The sequence below is a fragment of the Barbus barbus genome (assembly GCF_936440315.1).
Source record: "Barbus barbus genome assembly, chromosome: 27".
NCBI lineage: Eukaryota > Metazoa > Chordata > Actinopteri > Cypriniformes > Cyprinidae > Barbus > Barbus barbus.
This window is the reverse complement of record NC_136755.1, coordinates 15,336,752-15,363,164: the sequence shown is the minus strand read 5'-3', so window position 1 is coordinate 15,363,164 and position 26,413 is coordinate 15,336,752.

Sequence of the window (26,413 nt, the reverse complement as noted above, 5' to 3'; positions counted from 1 at the left end):
AGTTCCCGAGTTTACCTTTCCGTGTTTCCTAGTTTACCCGTGCTTTGATCTTTGGACTGTTTCCTTGTTTGTTGATTGTTTGCCGCCTGCCCTGCCCTGAACTCCATTGTCACGCTCCTCACGTTACAGTTACAATATTGTGTTACTCATTATAAAAAAGTAAGTTATATGACATACAGTATATCTCAGGAAACAAAATCTATATAAAAGTAACACTAATTTGAAAAATTAAGTTTACATGTAACTTTTTGCATTATTTGTTTAATATATATATATATTTAATCTTTCATCTGTTTTTATCCCCTCTATTCAGATTTTAATCTGATAACATACATCATGCTGCTGTACAGACATGTGAATCTATGTCAGAGTGACTGTTTCCTGCTGCTCTCCTGCTAGATCCTTTGTAGCAGCTCGCCTGTGACATTTAAACCCCTGATGACTGGAGTTGGTGAAAAAGGTCAAGTGAGTTGTCATCAAACTAGTCATTTTGCAGGTGTAAACGGTGAGTTTAACTCCGATTAATGACTCCTGTGGACTCTGAATGGCACGAACTTTTGCATCTTTTTCTTACTCTACATTTTGATCTGCTTGAAAAACATTGTATCATCTTAGCAGGACAAAGAGCAGCCTCTGTCTGCATGCATACACCCTGTTATTGAACGTGAATAGGATTGTGTAGCATTACACGATGCGAGGAGAGTGCCTTTAGCTTTGATTTATTGTCGAAAGGACAGAGTAACCAAGATGTGTTACTGCAATGATGGGAGAAAACCAATGCCGTGGTGCTACAGGACGTTAGAAGATTGAACTATAATGTGCAGTTTATACCTCCTGTTGTTCTGTTTTAAAAAGGATCGGTCTATTACACTTTCTATCAGGTTTTCTATCATTTCTCAGTTGCTCGTGGAGCATGAGGTGTGGGGGTGGGGGATCAGCCTGTCACCTGACTGAAGGGATCACATGAAAAAGCAGCGCATGTGCTCTTCTCTCTGGGAAAACACATCCACTCACTTTTCTTTCATACACAGATGTGCTGCTCCTTTGAAGTCTCGGATAGTGATAATGCAGTCTTCACACAAACAACAACACACATAATATCTTATCCACACAGTGGTATTTTTTTAATCTCTATAAATAATATCCCCTTTTCAAATCAAGCCATTCTCAGCTGAAGACGCAGAAGATTAATGTTACTTTAATTTTTGAAGGGAACACGCCCGCAAATCTACATATATATACATACATATACATACATATACACATATATACACATATATACATATATATACATATATATATATATATATATATATATATATATATACATACATACATACATACATACATACATACATACATACATACATACATATATACATATATACATATATATATATATATATATATATATATATATATATATATATATATATATATATATATATATATATATAATTTCACTTCCATTTAGTTTGTTGAAGTATTGTTGTAAAATAACTCAAATTAAATAAAACTAAAACTTAATAAAAGACCTATACAGACATAATAAATTCAGACATTATTTAACTAAAATTAAAATAGATAACAAATACAAATCACGGCAGTATAGTTTATCAGTAATAAGAAATAACACTGCCAAACACATGCTAAAAACAACAACTTACTTACACATAGTAAGAAATGGTTATAAAAACTGAAACAGAAGTGAAACAAGTAGTAGAAATTATTGTTGGCTTGACTTTTCTTACTGAGCTACTTTGATAAATGAGCCACAGCAGGTACTTAATAATAAACAGAATTTGTGGAGCACTGATATGATTCAAAATTAGCTTGCAGATTTTATCTCCTGCACTTAAAGTCTCCTGCAGTTAAAGTAATACATTTATATAATTTGTATGTAATCATTTCCAATGACTTACATTTTGGTGTTTGTGGGTTTCCTTATCTTTGATTAATATGTATTTTTTTCACACTTATTTTCATCTTTTCTGACTCCCCCAGTCTTCCTACCTGCAATCTGCTAAAAGTACCCATTTCTCTGATTAAACTATTGTCTATTTTGCTAATCCAGATGTGGATGTTTGCATGTCTGAATCCACCTCTTCCTGGCTAGTGCGCACATGTCCTGTGGCATTAAGTGTACGACTGCAGTCTAAGAGGTGGGTGAGTGCCTCACTCCGAGTGAATCATGAGCGCTCGAGGGAAGCAGCAGAAGTAATGCATGCCTGCCTCCACCTCTTTCCTTTGCCATGACTTTTGTCTCCTCAGGTTAGTGTAAAATAGAGCCTATTACAATATTGCTCCTCTCACATTTCCCCTGATGGAGCGCTTGATCTGGCCCGAGAGAACAGCGTAGAGATGCAAGATTTATTTAATGCTTTACTTCCCCTTCTGCTGAGTGCACAGTTCCAGCCTGTGTACCGCTTCCCCTGGGGAATGATGGTGTGCCACTACTGATCCAAATCTATTACATGATGCTTCTAAGCCAGGGATCCTTCCTCAACCGCATTGGAACATGCATTCTGTGTGTGAACAGCTTCTGATTCTGTAGAATCATGGATAATGGATTCTTGTAGAATCATGAAATAAAGCCTGCTCTGACGTCATATGCATTTCATCAATGACACATTTCATGGTCCTGATGAGAAGATAAGAGTCGAAAAAATAAGTCTCCCGTGAAATAGCAGTGTGTTCTGGGAGGTTGCAGACAGAAGGAAAGAGAATCAATACAGAAATAGAACTCTTGGAAATATGAGCATAAAGAGAGAGACGGAAATGCTACTTTATTTGCCTTCTCTTCTGAAATCCATCAAATCAGGGATGGCAGGCGTAGAGAGAATTTCTTTCATTATTGATTTTTCTTTTAGTTCGTGTTCCCAGGGAAGAATGGTCTGTACACCGCAAACGCATTTGACTGTGAAGTTGACAAAAAAAGGAAAGTACAGGAAATCAGCCTTACATATTTGCTGAATAAAAACACCAGAGCATGAATATACAACATTGGCAGGAATAAGGAAGAGGTGCAGAGTAGGGCACTTTGAAGAGGGTATTGAAGAAAGAGACTGAAAAAGCCGTGCGATCAGAAGCAATCACTTACAAACATCAGCTTGTATTTTATTCTTTTCTGGCCACCTACTGTTTTTCAAAAAGTATAGAAAAGCAAGAAAATATGTGAAATTTGCATGTTGTACAGCTTGTAGAAGCCAATGTAGTGTGTAATATTTGAATACTTGTTGATATATATTTATTTTAAATCAAAATTTGTATAGTTTGTCTGAAATTTCGCATTTACCCCAAATGTATTTTATATTGTACATCATCTTATGTTGAGGTACATATTTTTTAGTATATATTTGCATTTGAAGGTGTAAACAATTTTTGTTTTCAATTCGAAAAATATAATTACTCGGTTTACAACATGTATTTAACATATACTTGAAACATTTTGGAACTTTTATTTTTTTTTAACTAGAAACTGGTAAGCAAAAGTACAACATTTCTCTTCTGAAACAAAAATGCCATTATTGCATTAATAATTAGAAAGAAACACAAAGTAAGCAAGCAGATGTTGATTGAGTCATTTACATGTATCAGTACAAAGCCCCTTGTGAAAGAAATGAATCATGCACAAAGTGTTTCTCTGGTTCACTCCACCCACAGACAGCTGATAGTGTCCTCTATTAAATAATGCAATAGAATTGTAAGATCAAATTGAATTGTGGGGGCGAAGATTTCAGAATGACCGGCGCAGATTTGCCGGCTATTGAAAAGGCCCCTGCTTGGCAGCCAGAGTATGTGGCTCTATCATTGAGTAACAAACCTCTATTCATCTGCTTTGCTACTAAAGCAAGTGATTCAAAGGGTTGCATTCTATTAAAATGACTGAGATTGCAGAGGCCTGTTTTACTGAGGCAACGCTTAATTCAAAACCTGATGAATCTAGAAGCCTTCGGCAATGGTATGTGATTTGTAACATGACAAAGAATGTCAGTCATGCCCATAAGCATGTTAGAATCTTTATTTAAGCCACATAGCACAAATTTTGTAAATCCTCCACAAAATAATCTCAATAAAGCCGTTCAGTCAAGACGTCAATTTGTAGGCAACCCTGAAGGCTAATCGTCATGGGTTCCTTAGGGAATTTCTAATAGGCTTTTTGAATTTATAAGTAAAATAATGTCAGTCTTTAACAATACTTGAAGAGACATTCATATTTTGTTCTACAACATAAATTAATTTAGTACAACACTGTTAAATTTAATGTAAAGTTGTATTATAAGGTGAGTTTTTATACAGTGAAAATATATTTTCTTGTTGAGTATTATATAGATTATTTTAAACTATAAATTATACAGTAATTATTATTTTATACTTATTTATTTTCATTTTGAAGCATGTTTTAAAAACCTATGTTGCTAAGACTTTGTTCAAACTGCACACTGCATTTCTGGTTCATTGTTTTCTCAGAAGGAGAGCTCTGAGAATGAGTGGATGCATTGGATGCACCATAAGTCATATATTTATGAGAAAGAAAACAAACGAATAGAAGAGCTACAGTAATTATGTTCCCTGTCCTTGCCGACCCGAGGGACTATCCTCGTCTCTTTGGTAGTCCAGCTTTTCCTTTCATCCTGTCTTGGCCTTTTATACTTTTTAGTCTCTGTTGTTACAGCTCAGAAAAGAAGCTTCATACTGTATACCCACTGACACACAGTACCACATTACAGTTTCTCTCTTTCTCTCTCTTTAAAGCACAGGAGTGCTAGAGCTGTCCAAATGCTTTCTGTTTTATTCTGTGTATCATGCACTGCCCTCTCTAGTTGACATTTAAGGAAATTTGTTAGAATCAGTCAGTTGAAAATACTGCATGGGTTCAAAAAATGAAAATATAATGCATCACACTCACGGAATATGCTGTATGCTCGACATCAAAAATTAAAACCTGATTTGTTTATGGATGTATCTCTTGTAATTTAAAAACTGATCCTTGTTCTCTGGTTCTTCAAGTATAATGGAAAACAAACAGAACGTTTTGTTCTGTTTTATGCTTTACTGATTTTGATGAAACCTTATTTTAGAGGTTTCTCGTGTATAGTATCTGCCATCCATATGGTCTATCTGGAAAAGAAGTTGGAAGGATTTGGATATAACCTCAGTGACATCAGACATGCATAGTGGGTGGCTACAGTGAGCAGAGCCCATTTTCCTTCATGGACAGAGAACTAAATTTGCATTTAGGTTATACATTTAGCAGATGTGTTATTCAAAGTAACTTACAAGCAAGGAAAAGTAGGGGGAAGTGGTGTGTGGCCAAGTATAGTGACCCATACTCGGAATTTGTGCTCTGCATTTAACCCATCCAAGTGTATACACAGTAGTGAACATACACCCGGAGCAGTGGGCAGCCATTGCTGTGGCGCCCGGGGAGCAGTTGGGGGTTCGGTGCCTTGCTCAAGGGTCTCACCTCAGCCGTGGTATTGAGGGTGGAGAAAGTGTTGGTTATTCACTCCCCCACCTACCATCCCTGCCGGACCTGAGACTCGAACCCATGACCTTCAGGTTACAAGTACAACTCTCTATCCATTAGGCCACGACTGCATAAAAAAGGGGAAGTGGTGTGTGGCCAAGTATCGTGACCCATACTCTGAATTTGTACTGTGCATTTAACCCATCCAAGTGTACACGCAGTTCAAGATTCAAGATTTTTTATTCGTCACATGCACAATTCTACAGAGTATAACCAGCAGTGAAATGTAAGTCAGGTCCACTGCAAGGACAGTGCAATTATATAGAATACAAATATTAAGAAAAACAAAAGTAGAAAAAATAAAAGAATAAAATAAAATAAAAGATAAAAAATATAAATATAAATGTGCAGGTCAGTATTTTGTTGACTTAAATAGTAATAAAGAGGAATGTGCAAAAGAATGTGCAAAAAGTTGTACAGGGTATTTAAATAGCAGCAATATGAGGTAGAGAAAAATTATGAATAGCTTATTGATATAGTGATATTTACATGGAGTCAAGTGATGTTATGGCACAGAGTTAGAGTTTAGGAGCCTGATGGCCTGGGGGAAGAAGCTCCTCCTAAGTATCTCAGTTTTTGCCATCAGGCTACGGAAGTGCTTACCAGATGGAAGCAAAGTGAATAGACGGTTGCCAGGGTGATTCGAGTCCTTGATGATTTTGACAGCTCTATTTTTGCAGCGTTTAAGGTAGATGTCCTGCAGAGAGGGGAGAGCAGACCCTGAGATGCGCTCAGCTAAGCGCACAACTCTCTGTAGTGCTTTGCAGTCCTGATTGGAGCTGTTTCCATACCACACTGAGATGCACTGAGTCAATACACTTTCTATGGTCCCTGAATAGAAAGTTTTCAGGATTGCTGGTGAGACCCTGAATTTCCTCAGCTGTCGCAGGTGGTACAGTCTTTGCCTGGCTTTCTTAACCTGTGTTTGGATGTGTGTAGTCCAAGTCAGGTTCTCTGAGATGTTTACACCGAGGTACTTGAAGCTACTCACCCTCTCCACAGGGGTCCCACTGATCATAAGAGGAGTGATCAGTGGGACACAGTAGTGTTCACAGTAGTGAACATACACCCGGAGCAGTAAACCTACAGTGTTTAAGTAATTATTCAAAGTTTTACTTTTGTACTTAGATGGGGTGGCGCAGGAGCCACATCTGAAATGTTACGTTCTATGTGCTGCAGATTTCTATTTCAAATTAATGCTGTTCTTTTGAAACTTATATTCATCAAAGAATCCTGAAAAATGGTTTTCCATGAGTTTCTGAATTTAAATTTGCATAGCAAACAGGACCTTAATAAAAAAAATTGAATCAAAAGTAGAATTTCTATGAATTTAAAGAAATGTATATACAGTAATTACAACAATGCAATTTTTAATTAGGAAACTTTGTTGAAATTTGAATGCTTGCTTGACAGTCCTGGGGTGCATTTCCCAAAAGCAACTATGGTCGCAAGTTCCGGTGCTACCAATAGAGTTCAATTCTTTCTGTGGCTTGTTGCGAGCTCAGGTTAAATCCAACTCATAGACTAAAAGGAAGAGAGTTGTTTAAATTTGACCTTTGTTGGTCCCACTTTTTTATTGTGGTCTTAAATACTATGTACTTACATTTAAACAAATAATTTGCTACAGTGCACTTATTGTGTGCATACATGGTTTTACGTTTTAACTTTATTTAAAAATTCCTGCATCTAATTACATCTTTAATTCATTTCTGTAATTACATTTATAATTACATTGTTAACCCATCCCTTAAGTTCATTGCACACTGAGTCCGAAATTTTTGCGTGCGTTTTTCCGTTTTTTTTTTTCTTCTTCCGTATTCCTCATCTTTTCCTATCAAAATTCAAGCTACGTTTGCAAAAACACAGATAATCGAACCTGATCTGAATTTTTTTATGATGGACGAAAGTTTCGGAGCCAATGTGTCAACGTGATTGACACAACGTGAGGTCATATTTATTTTTTACCACGTGAAAATTTTGGACGAAAGTTTCGGACTCAGTGTGCGATGACCTTTACACTAACCCACCCAAAAATCTATCCATACCACCAAACCTGTCCCTAACCTTACCCCTATCCCACCTCTATACCAGCAGTTTTGAAATACAATATGAACACAATAAGTACATTCTACTTATTTTTTTTTGCTCTAGTTAAGGCCAGCTAACATATAGTGTGACCCCTTTATTCTTAAGAATGTTGATCAACACTTTGCTTTGGCTTTTGCTAATAGGATTGCTGTCCTGTGACTGATGATTATGATTATCCTGTTACATGATTATTACAACAGGGATTATGATGGTGAATGTGGTGATCACGATTATATGGGAAATAGCCAATAAGTTTTTAGACTGAAAAGAACAAACTGTAAATGTATTCTCTGTTAAAAGACAAGCAGTGGACAAATATAGAATTCTCAGGCTTGTCTTGTTTTGACTGAAGAACATCTATAAATTTAGTTTCTGTTAGCTCTGGGAAAATAGTTACAGAACATATTTCATCTTATTTAAATCAAGGAATATTCTGATACTGAATATATGCAATAAATAATGAAAACCACTGTCTGTCGCAGCCATGACAGATTGGGGTAAACACGATCTTAAATCTCTAGTTTTTCATCGCACATTAGAAACAGCGCTCTCATTTTAAATCCGTGGTGAAATAGCTTGTTTGTGTTAGCTGTCAGCTTGACTCGCTGTATCCTTGACAACATGTGCTGCGATGGGCTTAGCCTCTCGTAGCTAATTGAAATTGACTGTTGGATGCTATTCGCTGTGTCGAATGCTGGCTTGATGGAAGATTTGTTGAAATGGATGGGTTGAACTTGAAGTGCTTATGAGCTCAGAGTTATGAATGTGAGTTAATTGAGTCTACATTCAAATGACTGAAGCAGTCGCTCACACCTGAGTGTCACTGGTGGACATATCGCATCAGTATGCGGGCCAGTGCCATGGCCATTTACATATAGATGATATTACATGACGTCACACAACAGGAAACTTCCAGATTCCAGACTTCCAGAAAAGATCCAGATTCTTTGTGCGAGCAGTTTTATGTGGTGGATAGATTGTGAACAGATTGTGATTCTACTGATCTGTTAATCATTAAATATTGTGATATTATTTGTTAATAGTAAAATAAGTTATTATAAAGCGATATACACTACTATTTAAAATATAAATAAATGAATTCTTTTATTCAGAAAGGACACATTAAATTCACCAAATATGAAGTGAAGACATTTATTATGATTTATGATTTCTATTTCAAATAACTACAATATATATATTTTTTAACTAATAAATGCAGCCTATAGTGAGCATAAGATACTTCTTTCAAAAACATTAAAAAGATCTTTCTAAGCTCAAACTTTTGTAAAATAAATAAATAAAATCCATATATGCATCTTTTGTTTAAAAGCATGTTTGATCACATACTGTAAATAGCGTAATGGTACTTGAAATAGATCACAAATTGCAGAAATTAAAACTGTACTACATTGAAAATAACACATTTTACTTTAATTTTATCATTATTATTACCAGTGTTGGGGTAACGCATTACAAGTAACGCGAGTTACGTAATAATAGTACTTTTTTCAAGTAACTAGTAAAGTAACCCATTACTTTTTAATTTATAAGAAAATATCTGAATTACTTTTTCAAAAAAGTAACGCCAGTTACTTTTTTTCCCATTTATTGACTGACAGTGCGCTGTGTGAATATGATGTTACTGTAGCTCTAGACTAATCATGAATATGACGCAAACCTGCAATAATTAAATGTTAAACAACATGAATGTATCTAATCCCATTTTATTAACCGATGTCTTTGCTGCTGACCTTTGATGATCCAGTTCAACCATACTAATAAGCAAAAATTACTTTAGATAAACTAACAATTGTGCTTCATTGTTTTTTTTATTGCTGAAGAGTGTTGAACCTTCTTCTCCTGCGTTCTACTGTACAGACGTGAATTTACTTTTCCTTCAGTCTGAGGTTTATTCATTACACTTTTTGGTGTGAAAGGGCTTTTACATTTGCTATAATTAGAACTTCTTGTATTAAAAACAATCAAGCCTTTTCATATTTAAAAAGTAACGCAAAAGTAACGTAACACATTACTTTCCATAAAAAAGTAACTAAGTAACGTAATTAGTTACTTTTTTAGGGAGTAACGCAATATTGTAATGCATTACTTTTAAAAGTAACTTTCCCCAACACTGATTATTACTATTATTATTATTGATTGATTGGGTGCATTTTTTTTTATAGTCCTCCTGTTCTGGCAATGTATAGTCCTGTTAAATAAATCATAATCGTGTACACAGCTGGCTTTAACAGTTCAAATCAGCTGTTTGTGACTTCACAATTTGTGTTGCCTTAGTAAAAACAATTCTTCCGACACCAGCTGTGGGGTAATCAGATCTAATTAGAGCAGAGACGATAATGATGGCCGAGGTCTGTGAATTATTGTAATTTGTGTAAAATCCTTAGTTTGTCTTGCACTGCTGATGCAGATGAAAATCAAAAGAAACCCAAATCTTTGACAATATTTAGTAAACTATGTGTTGCGTGTATATAATTTTTGGTCATTACAGGGAAGCTCTAATTTAAAATAGCCTCGATTGTGGGGTGCTAAAAGAGCCCAGAAGTGCTGCCATCAAGCATTTGTTTGTAAAACTCTTTGCAAATAGTTCATTTTCTTTCCGACTATCGCATATGGTGTAAGCTTTTGATGAGGTACTTCATATATCTCAGTATAAGAGGCTGGTATTCCTTGGGCTGTTTGTATTGAACATTATTGACTGGTATTTATGTTATGAGACTGACTGCAGGACTATGCTGCCAAGCTCATCTGACCTTTCTCTCAAGGCCTTTCGCGGCTCCAGCGGGGGTGGAAGTTTGGCTCACACACTCTCTTTGATCAAAGCAGATCCCTTTCTCTAGGACTGATGTATTAACAAGTGTAAATCGACTTGTAGCATTAAACAGCTCCCTATTAACTGCAGCACAAGACACTTGCAGGCATTACTGGAATGTTAGCTTTGCTAATATGAACTAAATTATGTAACAGAATGAAGTAGTTGTTAGCATATCTCCTTTTAAGTCTTCATCACAGAAAATGTTTTAACTGTTACAAATCACTTAAAAAAAATGTATATGTATATATATATATATATTAGTGATGTCAAAATTAGCGCGTTGACCCAGACGATTATTTTTTTCAGTTTAATGCGTTAAAATTATTTAAAGCCGTTAACGCAGGGGCGGGGCCTAAGGTTGGCCACCCCACTCATAACTGCTAATTCTGTCTATTTTTTCTTGACAATAAGTGCATGCATTCAGTTGCAGAAGGTCTTTACGAGCACATCAAACAGGAGACGTTTCAGACACGTGCTTCAACTTCACTTCAGCGTCAGCGCGAGTCAAACAAGCATGGAAACTGTACTGTGCTCGCAGCACATGCTCTTCAATACACGCACAAAGGTGCCGGCGCGCGCATAGCCTGTATCATTTCATATCAAATCGCGAAAGAAACTACGAGCATGCAATATCGTGATCAGTTAAATCATGAAGTTACCAAAAAGGCGATTAAAGCTGCCATAAAACTGTGCATGCATGTAATATGTTATATATGAGTTACATGTTAGGTTGGATTAATCGCAATTAATTTCAGAAAAATGTGCGGTTAATTTTTGTTTTTGTTTTGTTTTTTCAATTGACAACACTAATATATATATACAGTATATATATATACACACACTCACCTAAAGGATTATTAGGAACACCATACTAATACTGTGTTTGACCCCCTTTCGCCTTCAGAACTGCCTTAATTCTACGTGGCATTGATTCAACAAGGTGCTGAAAGCATTCTTTAGAAATGTTGGCCCATATTGATAGGATAGCATCTTGTAGTTGATGGAGATTTGTGGGATGCACATCCAGGGCACAAAGCTCCCGTTCCACCACATCCCAAAGATACTCTATTGGGTTGAGATCTGGTGACTGTGGGGGCCATTTTAGTACAGTGAACTCATTGTCATGTTCAAGAAACCAATTTGAAATGATTCGAGCTTTGTGACATGGTGCATTATCCTGCTGGAAGTAGCCATCAGAGGATGGGTACATGGTGGTCATAAAGGGATGGACATGGTCAGAAACAATGCTCAGGTAGGCCGTGGCATTTAAACGATGCCCAATTGGCACTAAGGGGCCTAAAGTGTGCCAAGAAAACATCCCCCACACCATTACACCACCACCACCAGCCTGCACAGTGGTAACAAGGCATGATGGATCCATGTTCTCATTCTGTTTACGCCAAATTCTGACTCTACCATCTGAATGTCTCAACAGAAATCGAGACTCATCAGACCAGGCAACATTTTTCCAGTCTTCAACCGTCCAATTTTGGTGAGCTCGTGCAAATTGTAGCCTCTTTTTCCTATTTGTAGTGGAGATGAGTGGTACCCGGTGGGGTCTTCTGCTGTTGTAGCCCATCCGCCTCAAGGTTGTGCGTGTTGTGGCTTCACAAATGCTTTGCTGCATACCTCGGTTGTAACGAGTGGTTTTTTCAGTCAAAGTTGCTCTTCTATCAGCTTGAATCAGTCAGCCCATTCTCCACTGACCTCTAGCATCAACAAGGCATTTTCGCCCACAGGACTGCCGCATACTGGATGTTTTTCCCTTTTCACACCATTCTTTGTAACCCACAAAACCAGTCATAAGGGTCAATTTTTCAAAATTGATATTTATACATCAACTGAAAGCTGAATAAATAAGGCTTCCATTGATGTATGGTTTGTTAGGACAATAGGACAATATTTGGCCGAGATACAACTATTAAAAAATCTGGAATCTGAGGGTGCAAAAAAAAAATCTAAAATTGAGAAAATCACCTTTAAAATTTAAATTACTGATTTTGTGGTCCAGGGTCACATTTACATATATATATATATATACATATATATATATATATATATATATATATATATATATATATATATATATATATATATATATATATATATATATATATATATAGAGGGGGAAAAATTATTTGATTCTCTGCTGATTTTGTACATTTGCCCACTGACAAAGAAATGTTCAGTCTGTAATTTTATTGGTAGGTTTTATTTGAACAGAGAGAGACAGAATAACAAAAAAAAAATAATAAAATAAATTCAGAAAAACGCATTTCAAAAAAGTTATTTAGAGTGAAATAAGTATTTGATCCCCTATAAATCAGCAAGATTTCTGGCTCTAAGGTGTCTTTTATACAGGTAAACAAGCTTAAAAGGAGTGCTCCAAATCTCAGTTTGTTACCTGTATAAAAGACAAGCTGTCCACAGAAGCAATCATCAATCAGATTCCAAACTCTCCACCATGGCCAAGACCAAACAGCTGTCCAAGGATGTCAGGGACAAGAATGGGCTAGAAGACCATCCCAAGGAGCTTGGTGAGAAGGTGACAAAATCAGTCTCACCCCCAACTCGTCACATATTAGCCCCTTTCGCACCACTTTAGTTCCAGAACTAAAAGTACAGTCCTAAAGAACTGGGACGATTTTGCACGAACTATTTCCCAGTACCATTTTAAAGGATTGCATTCGCACCGACAGTGGGTACTCAGAAGTGACGTAAGCCGGTCGACAGCGATGACATTTGTGCAAAGATTCTACCATCCCGTAGCATGACGTCACTTGCGTGAGGTGTGTGTTCAGCTCCTAATTCCTAGAATTCCTGTCAAGACAAAGATTCCAAGTTACCGTCTCATCGCACTCAAGCTGGTCAATTGTATTACTCAATCACCATATCCTGATCCATTTGCTTTGCTGTTTACCAATAAACACCTGTTATTCATTAATATCTCCATTTGAGTCCTACTTGCGTAACAGCTATATCTTGTGTTTTATTGACAGATGGTAGGTCTAGGGGCAGGGGTTGAGTTATGTGCTCATAAATGTGTAAATAATGTAATATAAATAAAACTGTTTTGACTGTTTACAAGTGTGAAAAGATGCATCTCAAAATCATACAGTCATTGTTGGAAAGGGTTCAAATACATAAAAATGCTGGAAAACCAAAGCATTTGTGGGACCTGAAGGATTTTTCTGAAGAACAGCAGGCAGGGGGAGTCACGTGATGTGTTCATGAACCTAGTCACACTCGAGTAGAGCTCCGTATGTTTGACCTCTTTTTGCTGATTTTTTCGTTTTGTTTTAAGTTTTATTCATTGGTGGTGCTTTACCTGATGGCATGCAGTCGTAAACAGCAGGAGTTGTCTCCATTGGCTTCTCCGATTAAGAAGAAATCCAAGCCACCGACCGCGAGCGATATGATGGACAAGATGGCGAACACTGTTACACACTTTGAGGACATTCTAAGAACCAAGTTGACTGCGATGAGGAACGAGTTCAGCGTTGTTACTCAGACAATACACTCAGTAAAATCATGGCGGTTAGGTCCGAACTCAATTCATTACTGAGATCCAGGGCAGAATTCCTGATCCAAAGATCCAGGCAGAATTATTATTTTCAAGGGAGTGGACCAAGCCACCTTTAGTCCTAAGATTACGCAACAGTGAAAAGTTTGCTAATATTTCAGCAGTGAAATCCCAATCTGGGCTCATTATGACAGACCCAAAAAACATTAATATCGCCTTTCACTCTTTTTACTCTAACCTCCATACTTCTTCTGCTGATGGTGACCCTGACTCTTTTGCATCTTTTCTGTCCAACCTTGATTTAGGCTGTCAGATTCAGATTGGGAATACCTGGCTGAACCGATCACTCTTCAGGAGCTGGAGTCAGCAATTCGATCTATGAACAAGGGAAAATCCCCACGCATAGATGGCATTCCAATCGAATTGTATACTACTTTTTGGTCGAATTTAGGCCCCCTCGTGTTAGATATGATAATTTTTTCAGTTAATCAAGGCTCATTTCACCCATCTATTAATAAAGCTGTTATTTCTCTCTTGTTAAAAAAAGATAAAGATCCAACTTCCTGTTCTAATTACCGGCCACTTTTTTTTTGATAGGGGCTGATGTTAAATTATATGCTAAAGTACTCATCGTCTAGAGAAATTTATGAATAGGCTAGTTCATCATGACCAAACAGGATTCATTAAATCTCGCACAGTACTAAATAAACAATAACATTGTAAGTTTATAAATAATACTGTTTTTGTGTCACGGGATGTAGCTTTAAGAGTTGTTTTTTTTTTTTTAGGTGAGAATGTAATTGTTTAGATTTTAAATATGTGGTTTGCTTATAAAGATAATGTCTATTTGAAAATTTGCTTTAACATTTTCGGAGATGTCAGCTGCAGGGTATCAGTGGCTGTTTAGTGCTCATGAACCGGCGGCGAGAGCAGCCTCACCTCGGCCAGATCTTCTGGAATTTGCCAGTGGCTCTGATGTCTGTATAGTGGTTAAACATAAACATCGTTTAGGTAAGTAACGTTATAAATTTAATGCTGTATATCAGAGCATGTGCCTTTGTACTTTTAACAGAATTGCGTAGCAACTTTTATGATGGATGCTATTGTTGATTATTAAATATTATTATTCAATAAATAATATTTATATATAAATTATAGTATTATTTAATAATATCATTTAGTATTGAGAAACGGTATGTGTGTGTTCGTGATGGTGATTTTAGTTACATTGTTCCACCATTAGACAAGAGACAGTTTTTTTTTGAGTGAGACAGCAGTAAAGAGTCTTGTATTGAAAGAGACTGAAACAGGGTTTTAAACAAGGAAGTTATTTTTACTTTTTGTTATTATTTTTTTTTTTTAGATATCACTTTCCTCAGCGGACATTCAATCTAATGTTTTATTGTGAATATGAGATTGATCTGAAAAATGAACGCTGTCTCAAATGCAGGTGATCACACTTGTAAATTTCTCTCATAATATTAACAGAGGCTTGGGCTCAGCTGTTAAACTGTCAAATTGATATTTGAATTGATATTGATAATTTCATAAAATAAATTTATTAAAAAAAACGTAATAACATGTTTTTTTTTTTAATATAACTTTTAATTTTATTTATCAATATTTTATTTAACTTTTATACTTATTTCTGAATAAAAAATAATAACACTAAATTAACATAGTAAATCGAAAGCCCTAATAGCAATAGAAATTTGAATTTATTTCTCACTGCTCTCAGTTTGTTTAAATTTTTTTTACAGCCCTAGATGACAATAAGAGCTCTGCTCAAACGAATGCCGCAGCTGCTCTGAAACAACTCCTCAGTTGGAGCTTTTTCTTTTTTTCTGGAGCTGCTGGAGTGTCACTCTGCAGGTTATGTCTCATTCAGCCACATTTCTGTATAGTAGATGCTCTTAATCTACACATCAAAAGGAGTCTATCTCTCACAGAGACACTGAACACTCATTTCGCCTTGAAAGAAGTACTTCTTGTAGATGGGCATAATGGGATTATGGTTTGGAGTGCCATTCCTCCCTTTTCTCCTCTTTCATCCTCCTCTTTGTGACAGGTGGAAGTGACCTCAGCAACCCCTTTCAAATACGCACATGCACACACACACACACACACCCTCTGTCTACTCTCTCATTAGACGCAGTAGTTTTGGCTCCTCCCTGCCTGTTTGAGGTGGGGGATGGAGAAGGTGGAGGCCGCCAGGATGGTGACTGGCACTAACGAGCAGGAAGGAGGTCAGTTTGTGCCCGTGCCCAGCTGCCGCTCCCACACATACGGTGAACGGCAGTTTGACAGACTAAATGCAGCTACCCGTTACTCTGACACAACACTTCCAGACCCGATTGAAATGGGTCCACATGTGGCAGCCTGTTTCCAAATAACTATGTTCTTATTTGGGGGCATGTGATAAAACCAAGCACTCTTCTTTCACTACACCACAGGATTAGACAGAAAGAGTGTCAGGTGCAAATTCTTCTTCACTGCAGTGAGTTATCTTCATTCTTTTCTGAATAGCAATCACTGAAGTACTATCAGTGTCTGCTTTATTTTCCATGTTTTGTCATAACACAAAAGGAAGGAGAGATTGTCATTGATTGGCTTTTGTTGCTGTATGGTTTGCTGTCTGGATTTATCGTACAGTCACAGAGTATTTTGCCATGCTTAAAAATTTATGAATTTTATTGGGCCAATTTTGCAGTAACTTTTATCCAACAGGGTATGGGTTGCACCAGCCGTTCTAAAGTCTTTTTTTTTAAATTGGAACATAAAGTTCACACTAGGGGCTTAGTAAGTACTGGTTAGTTTTCACTAATTCTTGATTTGGTGCACCATTTGCACTTAATAGGTTGTAAACCTGTAGTCACATACAGTAATATGATTTTTAATTGAATTGATCCACTAAAAAGCCTTCATATTTGTAAACAGGAGTGTTGAATCATTGTGCATTTAAGTGTTATCTTGTTTAAATTGGTGTTTCTAATGTAATTGTAAACACTAATGGTGAAATTTCTGTTGAAATTGAATCAGTGTTTTGAATGAATCAGTTGACTGAATGATTCATTGAATAGCTTATAAAAAAACAGTCATTTATTTTTATCCTGGTTGAATTGGTAACAAAGAGAGTCATTTGTTAGCATCTACTGGCATTTCCATATAATATACAGAAATAGTCACTTAATTTTGGTTGAACCAAAGGCAGAGCTTATCTAGTCTATCATGTAACGATGTTTGCCTTTACTGATCCAATAAGCAGTCTTCAAAGTTGTGAACAGAAGTGGTGTTAAAAAGCCAAAATTTCAATTTATCTCATTAAATTTCAAGCTTTCATAACACTTTATAATAAGGTCCCATTATTTAATGTGATACAATTGTTACAGTATCAGGTAAATGAAATAAGACATTACATTCATTTATTTTATTGCAGAATTATTTCAACAAAGTTTCATAGTGCAATGCTCACATATATTGTAGTGTTAAATTATATCTTATTGCTCATTTATGCCACAACTAAGCTCATTTTAACACATGCAGAGCTGCTGCAAACGGCCCCTGGTCACCGATATGATTTTAAATTGATGTATACAGTCAGTTCTCCTCAAGTTCACAAGGTGTCCTAGCAGAGCAACCACAGGCGTAGTTCATCACATTATCTATGGACATTTCCACTATTTTATTCCGTCTGCAGGTGTATATGATCCTCTCTCCTGTGCAGGGCGGCCTCAGTGTCTTCTCATCAGCATCTGCAGGGTGTCAGATGTGCCATCTTTAAGTGAGTCACTGAATAACGGTTCAGGTCTTTGAGAATACCCCCCGTGGCTGTTTATGAAAGCTCTGTGCTCTATGATCTCTGGTGTTTTATGAGTCTATGATGAGAATAGGTGTACTCGGCTCGATTTGGGTTCCTTTTGCCCTGTGTCCTTCTCTGCACCTCTCACTGCGCAACCAATATTTCTCATCCCTCTGAAGTGTAATATCTCATCAGCGAGAGAGAGAGGTGAGATACAGGCACAAGAAGAGAGAGATGGAAGAGGAAAAAAGTGTTATTTTGTGAGTATTTTTTGCCTTTGATATTGCTCTCATCTTAGATTAGAGCCTCAGGATCATTTTGTCACCTGAGAAAAGAAAGAGATGGTGAGAGAGAAAAGAGTTCTTCAACTCTTAAAGGCATAGTTCACCTAAAAAAAACAAAAAACAAAAACAAAAACATTTACTCATGCTTATTTCTTTCTGAACAATAGGACTTTATTTCTTCTGCAGCACACAAACAAAGATATTTTACAAGTCCGCGGGGTCCAAACAGCATCACAAACTCTTTAAAATATCTTATATTTTGCTCCACAGAAGAAAGAACATCATACAGGTTTAAAATGACACGACGGTAAGTATATGATGACAGAATATATTTTTTTTTATTTGTTTGTTTGTTCTTATTTATTTTTTGGGGGGGAGGGGGTGGGGACTGTGAACTTTAAACCAAGACTGACTAATTCAAAGCCTGTTTACCCATCAGCTTGACTGTTATTGGAAAAATGGCAGCTATAAATGCTTCTACAAGTATGTTCAATCATAAAATAATAATTACTTTGCTCACACATCACCCCTGTTTGTGTTGTGTTTATGAGCTATGCTGCAGAGACTACAGAGCAGTTTCATTCTGCATGGTTTAAGCTTTACCACTGCACTGGCTTGTTAGCCATTGATGATGCTTATCATAATATAATTTATATGAAAGCGGTGTCCTTTGTAGTTCAGCACTGTTATCAAGACCGAGTCTGTGTGGTGTGTGTTATTTGTTCAACAATATCTTAAAAGCAAATATGCTGTTTTTTTGTTGATTCACAGTGTAAACAGAGCATCAATTTGGTTTGCAGATGTACAGATCTATGAGTGAACAACAGAAGTGGTTGGATAGACAGAAAACCAGTGGCAGTCCTAACTTACTAGATGCCCTAGGTGAGATAAGACTAAAGATTTTTTCACAAACTACTTGGGGGCATATGATTCTTATGTCTGGGGCCTACTTTAATAGACAAAGCATCAACTGAACATTACACAAAACACATTCATTTAGTACTATATGAGCAAGAGTGATGCTTTTTGGAATATTGCAATATTTAAAACCAAAAGGATGACTGTGAGCAGTGTTGGGGAAAGTTAGTTTTAAAAGTAATTAAAAGTTTTTAAATTAATTAAAAGTATTTTTAACTAATTAATAAAGTAACTTTTATTCATTAAAAGTCTTGAGTTTTCTCAAGATGGCGCCGCGCATGGCAGCCATTGTGCTTGGCTCTCCAGTTGTTTTAGTTAGTTGTTCCTGTTTTTTGTATGTCAAACTCGTTCAGTTTCACCAAGGAAGAACTGCTGAACATTCGGCAGAACACACCACCAAATATCCAACCGGTTTTCGATTATTCGGATGTTTTGCTGAACATAGTATTCGGAGGAGCTGCGGCACTGTTTAGACGCTTCAGGACTTGTGAAGCTCAGACAGCATGGATTTAGAATGCCCTTGCCTAGCATCCATCTGGCAAAAAGTCTGCTCTCTACCCAACAAAACGGACAAACTCCTTCTGCTTTCCCGGTTAAACAAGGACTTTTCAAACTCTGCTGCTCTGTGTTTCATGGAAACCTGGCTGAACGGCGCCATTCCAGACAGCGCGTTACATCTGCCTAACTGATCAGAGCCGATCGCGACGTGGAATCAACGGGGAAATCACGAGGCGGCGGGACATGCTTCTACATCAATGAAAGGTGGTGTACAGATGTAACAGTTTTAAAGAAGATGTGCTGTTCAGATCTAGAAACGCTTTTCATCAACTGTAAACCTTTCTACTCACCGTGGGAGTTTTGCTGGTTCATTCTCGTGATTCCTTCTCAAGCGCACGTGAGCACAGCTCTACAGAAACTCGCTGATCAGATCACAGACACAGAATAACAACACCCCGACTCTATTTTAATCATTCTAGGCGACTTTAATAAATTAAATCTCTCCCGTGAACTGCCAAATACTTTTGCTTATTAGTATGGTTGAAGTAGCAAAGACATTGGTTAATAAAATGAGATTAGATACACACATGATATTTGTCATATTTAATATATATATAATTATTGCAGGTTTGTATAATCTGAGTTTGTATAATACTTAATATTTTGTGTTTTTGTAGTGTGTTACCCCCAACACTGATTGTAAGTGATATTGCCTTGATACCATGATTAAATAAACAATAGGTTACAAGAGTTACTTGTAAATAGTAATTAATAGTAACTAGTAACTTTTAACTACTATTGTGTAGACACATTATTTCATATTTGATATTTTGTCTGTTTTGATTTTCCAACAAAATAGTCCGAGCAAAATCAGCCATTGTGTCTCAAAGCATCACATGTGTTCCTAAATCAATCAATGTTTTCAATGTTTTGAGCTAATTGGTTGAATGAATAATAAAAATAAAATAAAATATTGTCATTCCTGAACAAACTGGTTGAGTGAATGAATCATTGGCTGTATCTGTAATCGCTGCTTATACTCTCATTCACTATTCCCTATATTACTTCAAATAATATAGTCTACCTGAAAAGGTGAATAAAAGCAAATTAGCAAATTTGGACAACCTCTTCTGGAAAGACGTAGCCATTGACTCATAAAAACAATCACTTGTAGCCACCTACTGGTGTAACAATGTAACTTGCAGAAAGAATCTGAAAAAAATGCACAGTTGGACTGACCAAATTTAGATATGTGCTCTTGTTTATCTATATCTTATTTTTCAAATATTCAAATGTTTATCTTTTCTGCTTGATTTGATAGGGAAAACGGACAGAGGAAGGAAGGTACAGATAAAGTTAAAACGGGCTGCATAATGGAAAAAGGGTTCAAAGACATTCAAGCAAAGAGGAGATGGAGGATTTTGGGGTGCCGGTACCACCGAAAGGTCAATCTGCAATTACAGGTATAAACATTACTTTGCAGACAATAAGAAAACTAGAGAATCAAGCACCTGCAAATGTCAAAAAGATTTGGAGCGCTTATTGCCAATAACAGAACCTGGCAAAACCTCTGAATGAAATAAGCCCACTTCACGCAGCAAACAGACCACATTGTTCTCATTCAAACCTGAAATAAACAAGTTTTAGAATTTTGCATTATTTTAAAACCAAGAAAAGTATAAAATAAATACCGAATATTTATTTCACTAATCAAATATAAATAATTCGCAACAGTGAAACAGCTTTTCACAGATGGTCACATAAGATCATTTAATAATTTATAATCAAATGTCTAAAATTATTTCAAAACATAAAAAAATCAATAGGAGACATGGCTGCGAAGCTTAAATTGGATTGAGATTGTTGGCCACTGACTGAAAATGTGTGTTTGTGTGTTCAAAGGCAGTTGTGCATGAGTCAATAAATTTAATATTGAGAGTTTATGCCAAAACCATCTTCCAAGTCTTTTTATGTTGTCTATGAAGGCAGAAATATTCTCTCAGCATGCCTTCTCGAGCACGCCAACAGACTGTTCAGGAATTTTATTAATTCCTGCTTTGAAAAGAAGTTAGGGCGGTTTGGGATGGACAGGGACAGCTGGACTTCGGCTAACTGTGTGTGTGGATGTAAAGGAGATAGAATGCATTTTATTTTTATGGACCCTTCTTATAAACTTCCTTTGAGATGTGTGTGAGCATTTGGGATGGGTACCGAAACTCGGTATTAAATCGGTCTCGGGGCTAAATTATGAAAGACCGGAGTATCGATAAGCTCTGACGTTATCGGTACTTCTGTCGGTATTGGAGAAATTAGGAAAACACACATACATTTATTGTTTCTCTCTCTCTCTCTCTCTCTCTCTCTCTCTCTCTCTCTCTCTCTCTCTCTCTCTATATATATATATATATATATATATATATATATATATATATATATATATATACATATATACATATATAATGTCGCCAGCTGTTTTTATGTGCAATAATATTCAAACATTTGTCTATGATGCATTTTTGCTATGCGCAATTCAGAAGCCAGATCGCACTCACGCGGAGGAGCTTCAGCACACGCAACATGAAAGTCCTGTTTAATTATGATAGAAGAGAGAACCAACTATTCAAACATCTGCTCACACTTTAGGCCTGTGGATGTTATATTAAGCTAAGTATTATTATTATTTTTTTTTCGATTTTGGCTTCCAAGGATTATAGCCGCATTTCTTCTAGCACAACTCCCTTCCCTTCATAGCGGCGCGGATTCGTTCCTCCGAACCAAAACTTAACATCTGAATCAGCTCAATCAGTGATTGTTATAAAATGCCGTCTTTACTGTTGCTACATTGCAGGACATATTTGATAGTAAAACGTTGAAAGTGCACAAGTGATGCTGTTCAGGCTGAAATGTGTGTGCGCGCCTGTGCCTGCGCGGCGGCGTGCTCCAAAACGGACAAGCAAAGTGCACTTTGAGCTTCGGGCGCGTCGAAATAACACACAAAAATATGCCAAAAAATACACACACAATGTGTCAAAATGGCCGGTTATGAGAGTCTTCACTTTTATGTTTTAAGTGGACGAGAACAGTTGGGAGAAAATCCGATGCGTGTCAGTATATTGTCTTAAAGTGTCAGACTGGAGCTTGAGCCATCAATGTTAATCAAAGAACAAAATGCAAAGAGAAAATCACCCACAGCTCTTAATCTGAACAACGTTGTAGCTTTAATAAACATAAATCTATCAGTACATACAGTGAAAACTATGCAGTGCTCATTTACATTTGATTACTTTTGTACCTATTACTTACCTGAACATTAATATTAGTAGACCTTCATGGAAAAATGAAAGCACTGTTTATTTCATTTCGTTTGTGTGTTTGTTTTATTGTATTTGTCAGTTTGTTTTACTTTGTTTCTTTGTTCATGTTGTTACTGTATCTTATCTTATGTATATAAAACACTAAAAATACCTGCACACTGGTGCATTTACAAATTGATGTAGTGCAGGCATTTTTAGTGTTTTATATACATAAGATACTGTAAGAATATGAACAAAGAAACAAAGTAAAACAAAAAGTACCGATAAGAATACCGTTAAAGTACCGGATCGATAAGCAGTATCGGTAAGAGTAGTAATACCGTTAAAACCTTAACGATACCCATCCCTAGTGAGCATGATGAAGGTGTATTGATGGGGTTTCCATAGTCATCATGCAGTCCATAGAGAGCAGAAGAGGAAGAGAGAAAGAGGGTGCAATACTGTATGTTTGTTGTCTATGATGATGTGCTTCTTATTACAGACTGTGTGTAGTCACAGCTGATAATGTTGTAGTGAGTCTCTGCTGGTCATTGATTTTTGACTGTACTCTTTCACAGCAGTAGTACCTTAATACCTTGAAACAGCTATATTTTAGTCTACCACGCTCTCTGTCAAAAATCAATACTGATGTGTGTGTGTATATGTGTTTTCGTGTGTATGCTTTTTATAATTGCAGAAACAGTTGAAGTGGTTTCAAGGCACATCATAGCCTGAAAATGCATCCTCACATAAAGCTTAGTTTATGGAGAAATGTTGGGAAACTTCATGTTTGAGGATGTGAGCATATGTAGCTGTTCTGAGGCTGAAAATGCTGCCCCATTTATAGTACACACAGAGGAAGGCATGAAGCTTGTCATGTGTTTGCGTACACTGCAAAATATACTCTTTTGATATTTTGTCCTGTTTTCCATGCATATTTAAATATTTGAACATAATTTCAGCATAAATAAATGCACTTTTAACTCTTTTTAAATAGCATAAGATAAGACTTGTTTGCCACAAATATTTAGCATTTAAAAAAGGCGTTAACAATTGTTGATATAAATTATTAATTTTACATTTAAATGAATAATCATCATATTTTATTAATATATTTTATTATTCATTTATTTAATTTTTTTGCATATTGTTTCTAAGCATAAATCTAACAAACTTCCTAATATAATAAACTTAAAATATATATATATATATTATTAAAACAAAGAAAAAAATGCTAATAGGGAAAAGTACAGAATACATTATTTTACACATCTTCTCAAGCATGCGTATCTTGTTTTAAGGACGATATTAATATTTTTTTTTGTAGAAAATAAGACAAAAGTACTGACTAAGAACATTTAATTTTGCATCCAGACTAAATAAACACATTTAAAAATTTTAACACATTTTTTCATATTTTTAAATGTTTACATAAACACTTGGATTTGTTCTGGGTGATAAGATGCTGTCTGTTAAAAAAGCAGTTCACTCAAAAATGAAAATTTGCTGAAATTTACTCACCCTCTGTCCATCCAAGATGTAGATGAGTTTGTTTTGGAGTATTTTCTACATATAAACGGTGCCTGATCTGTCCATGTTTCTCCCCTAATTTAGACAAGATGGTTCCCTATCAGTCAGTCACGTTCGACGTAACGTCAGTGTGACTGACTAATGGGAACTCGCTCGAGAGCCCAATCATCTTCGAGTGTTAACAAAACAAGCCAATGACAGTTGGCGTGCGTGTTTCGCCACGCGCACCCCGCCCCGCAGTGCGGGTATAAAAGGAGAGCGCGTGCAAACGCACATCAGCTTTTCGCTTCGGAGCCGAGCCTTTCAGCGAATCTCCGAGAGTGTGCTACAAGACAGCATTTGACGAGTGTTGGTGTTACGGCGCGTCAGCGGAGGTTGCGGTCCAGTGCTGCTGCTTCATCTCGGCGTGCTGCAGCTCTCATTCTGCGGTCGCGCTGCGACCTCTCCTGGGCGCTTCAACACTTTTTTTCTGAAAGAGAATTTCTTTTCAAAAAAGAGCAAATTCTAAAAGAGCTCCACGAGCGACGGGCGTCTTTTTAAAGATGGCTTCCCGCTCGTGTGTTTCTGGATGTGGCCGTTTCCTGGCTTCATCTGATGGTCACGATCGCTGTGTCTCGTGCTTGGGCTTTCAGCACGCTGAGGCAGCGCTCGTGGATGACTCATGTTCTCTGTGTGGGAACATGACCATCGCGATGCTGCGCTCCAGATACCTCCTCGTCAAGCGGGGGGGTATCCCCCTTGCCATGCCCCGTTCTAGTTCCTCCGGTTCTCGGAGGGCTACTTCGGCTCATGGTCAGGGTGACTTGAGGATCACAGTGAGAGCTTCCCCGTCGAGTGCGTCTCCGCGGGCCTCTCACTCCTCTAGCACATCGCACCGTCTGGGGTTTCCGGACGAGTTTGTGGAGTCCTCGGACAGGGCGGGGCCCAGCATCTCGTTCGGAGCTCCAGCAGATGACAGGATGTCGGTCACTGCATTGGGGGATGAGCTAGGTTCTGGAGATGATGATTCGGCTGCGCTGCCTCCATCAGGAAGAGTGGCGTTGACCGAGTCAGATCCAGAACTGACTGCTATGCTTTCCCGGGCCGCTGAGAGCATCGGGCTGCACTGGAGGCCTCCTCCTTCTCCCGAACGCTCAAGGCTGGACGATTGGTTCCTGGGGGCGCAGGCCGATCGCAGGCAACCGCCTCCGGTTCCATTCTTCCCGGAAGTGCATGAGGAGGTGACTAGGTCTTGGAGGGCACCTTTTTCTGCCCGAAACAGACCTAGTGCCTCCTCCGTCCTCACCACCCTCGACGGTGGGGCGGCCCAAGGGTATGTGGAGATCCCCCCAGTTGAGCGCGCCATTGCAATGCAGCTCTGCCCGCAGGGCGCTGCCGCCTGGAGGGGTAATCCACGCCTTCCGTCCAGGGCCTGTAAGTTCTCGTCCGCTCTGACGGCCAAGGCTTACAGTGCTGCTGGACAGGCCGCTTCCGCCCTGCACGCCATGGCCCTCCTGCAAGTCCACCAGGCCAAGGCGTTAAAGCAGTTGCACGAGGGTGGTGCTGACCCAGCCGGATTGCAGGAACTGCGCACAGCGACGGACCTTGCCCTACGGGCGACGAAAGTCACGGCGCGGGCCCTGGGTCAGACGATGTCCACGTTGGTGGTCCAGGAGCGCCACTTATGGCTGACCTTGGCGGATATGAGGGAGTCTGACAAACACCGTTTCTTAGACGCCCCGATCTCCCAGGCCGGCCTATTCGGCGAAGCGGTGGAGGGCTTTGCCCAACAGTTCTCCACCGCACAGCAGCAGACAGAGGCGTTTCGACACATCCTGCCCCGGCGGTCCGCTGCTGTCTCCACCCCACCGCCGGCTGCAGCCCCTCCGTCTGCTCGTCGCCGAGGGCGCCCTCCTGCGGCCTCCACCTCCGCTCCAGCTCGGCCCCAGCAGCAGCCTTCACAACGGCCGCAGCGGGGAGCTGGCCGCAGGAAAGCGGCGCAGCCCGTCTCTGCCCCTGCCAAATCTGCGAAGCGCCAGGGCAAGCGGCGGCCCTGAGACGGGCGACCCGGAGTCTCTGGATCCTGCTCTTCAGGAGATGGTGACTGCACCACTCCTTCCCCCGGAGGAGGGCCGGGT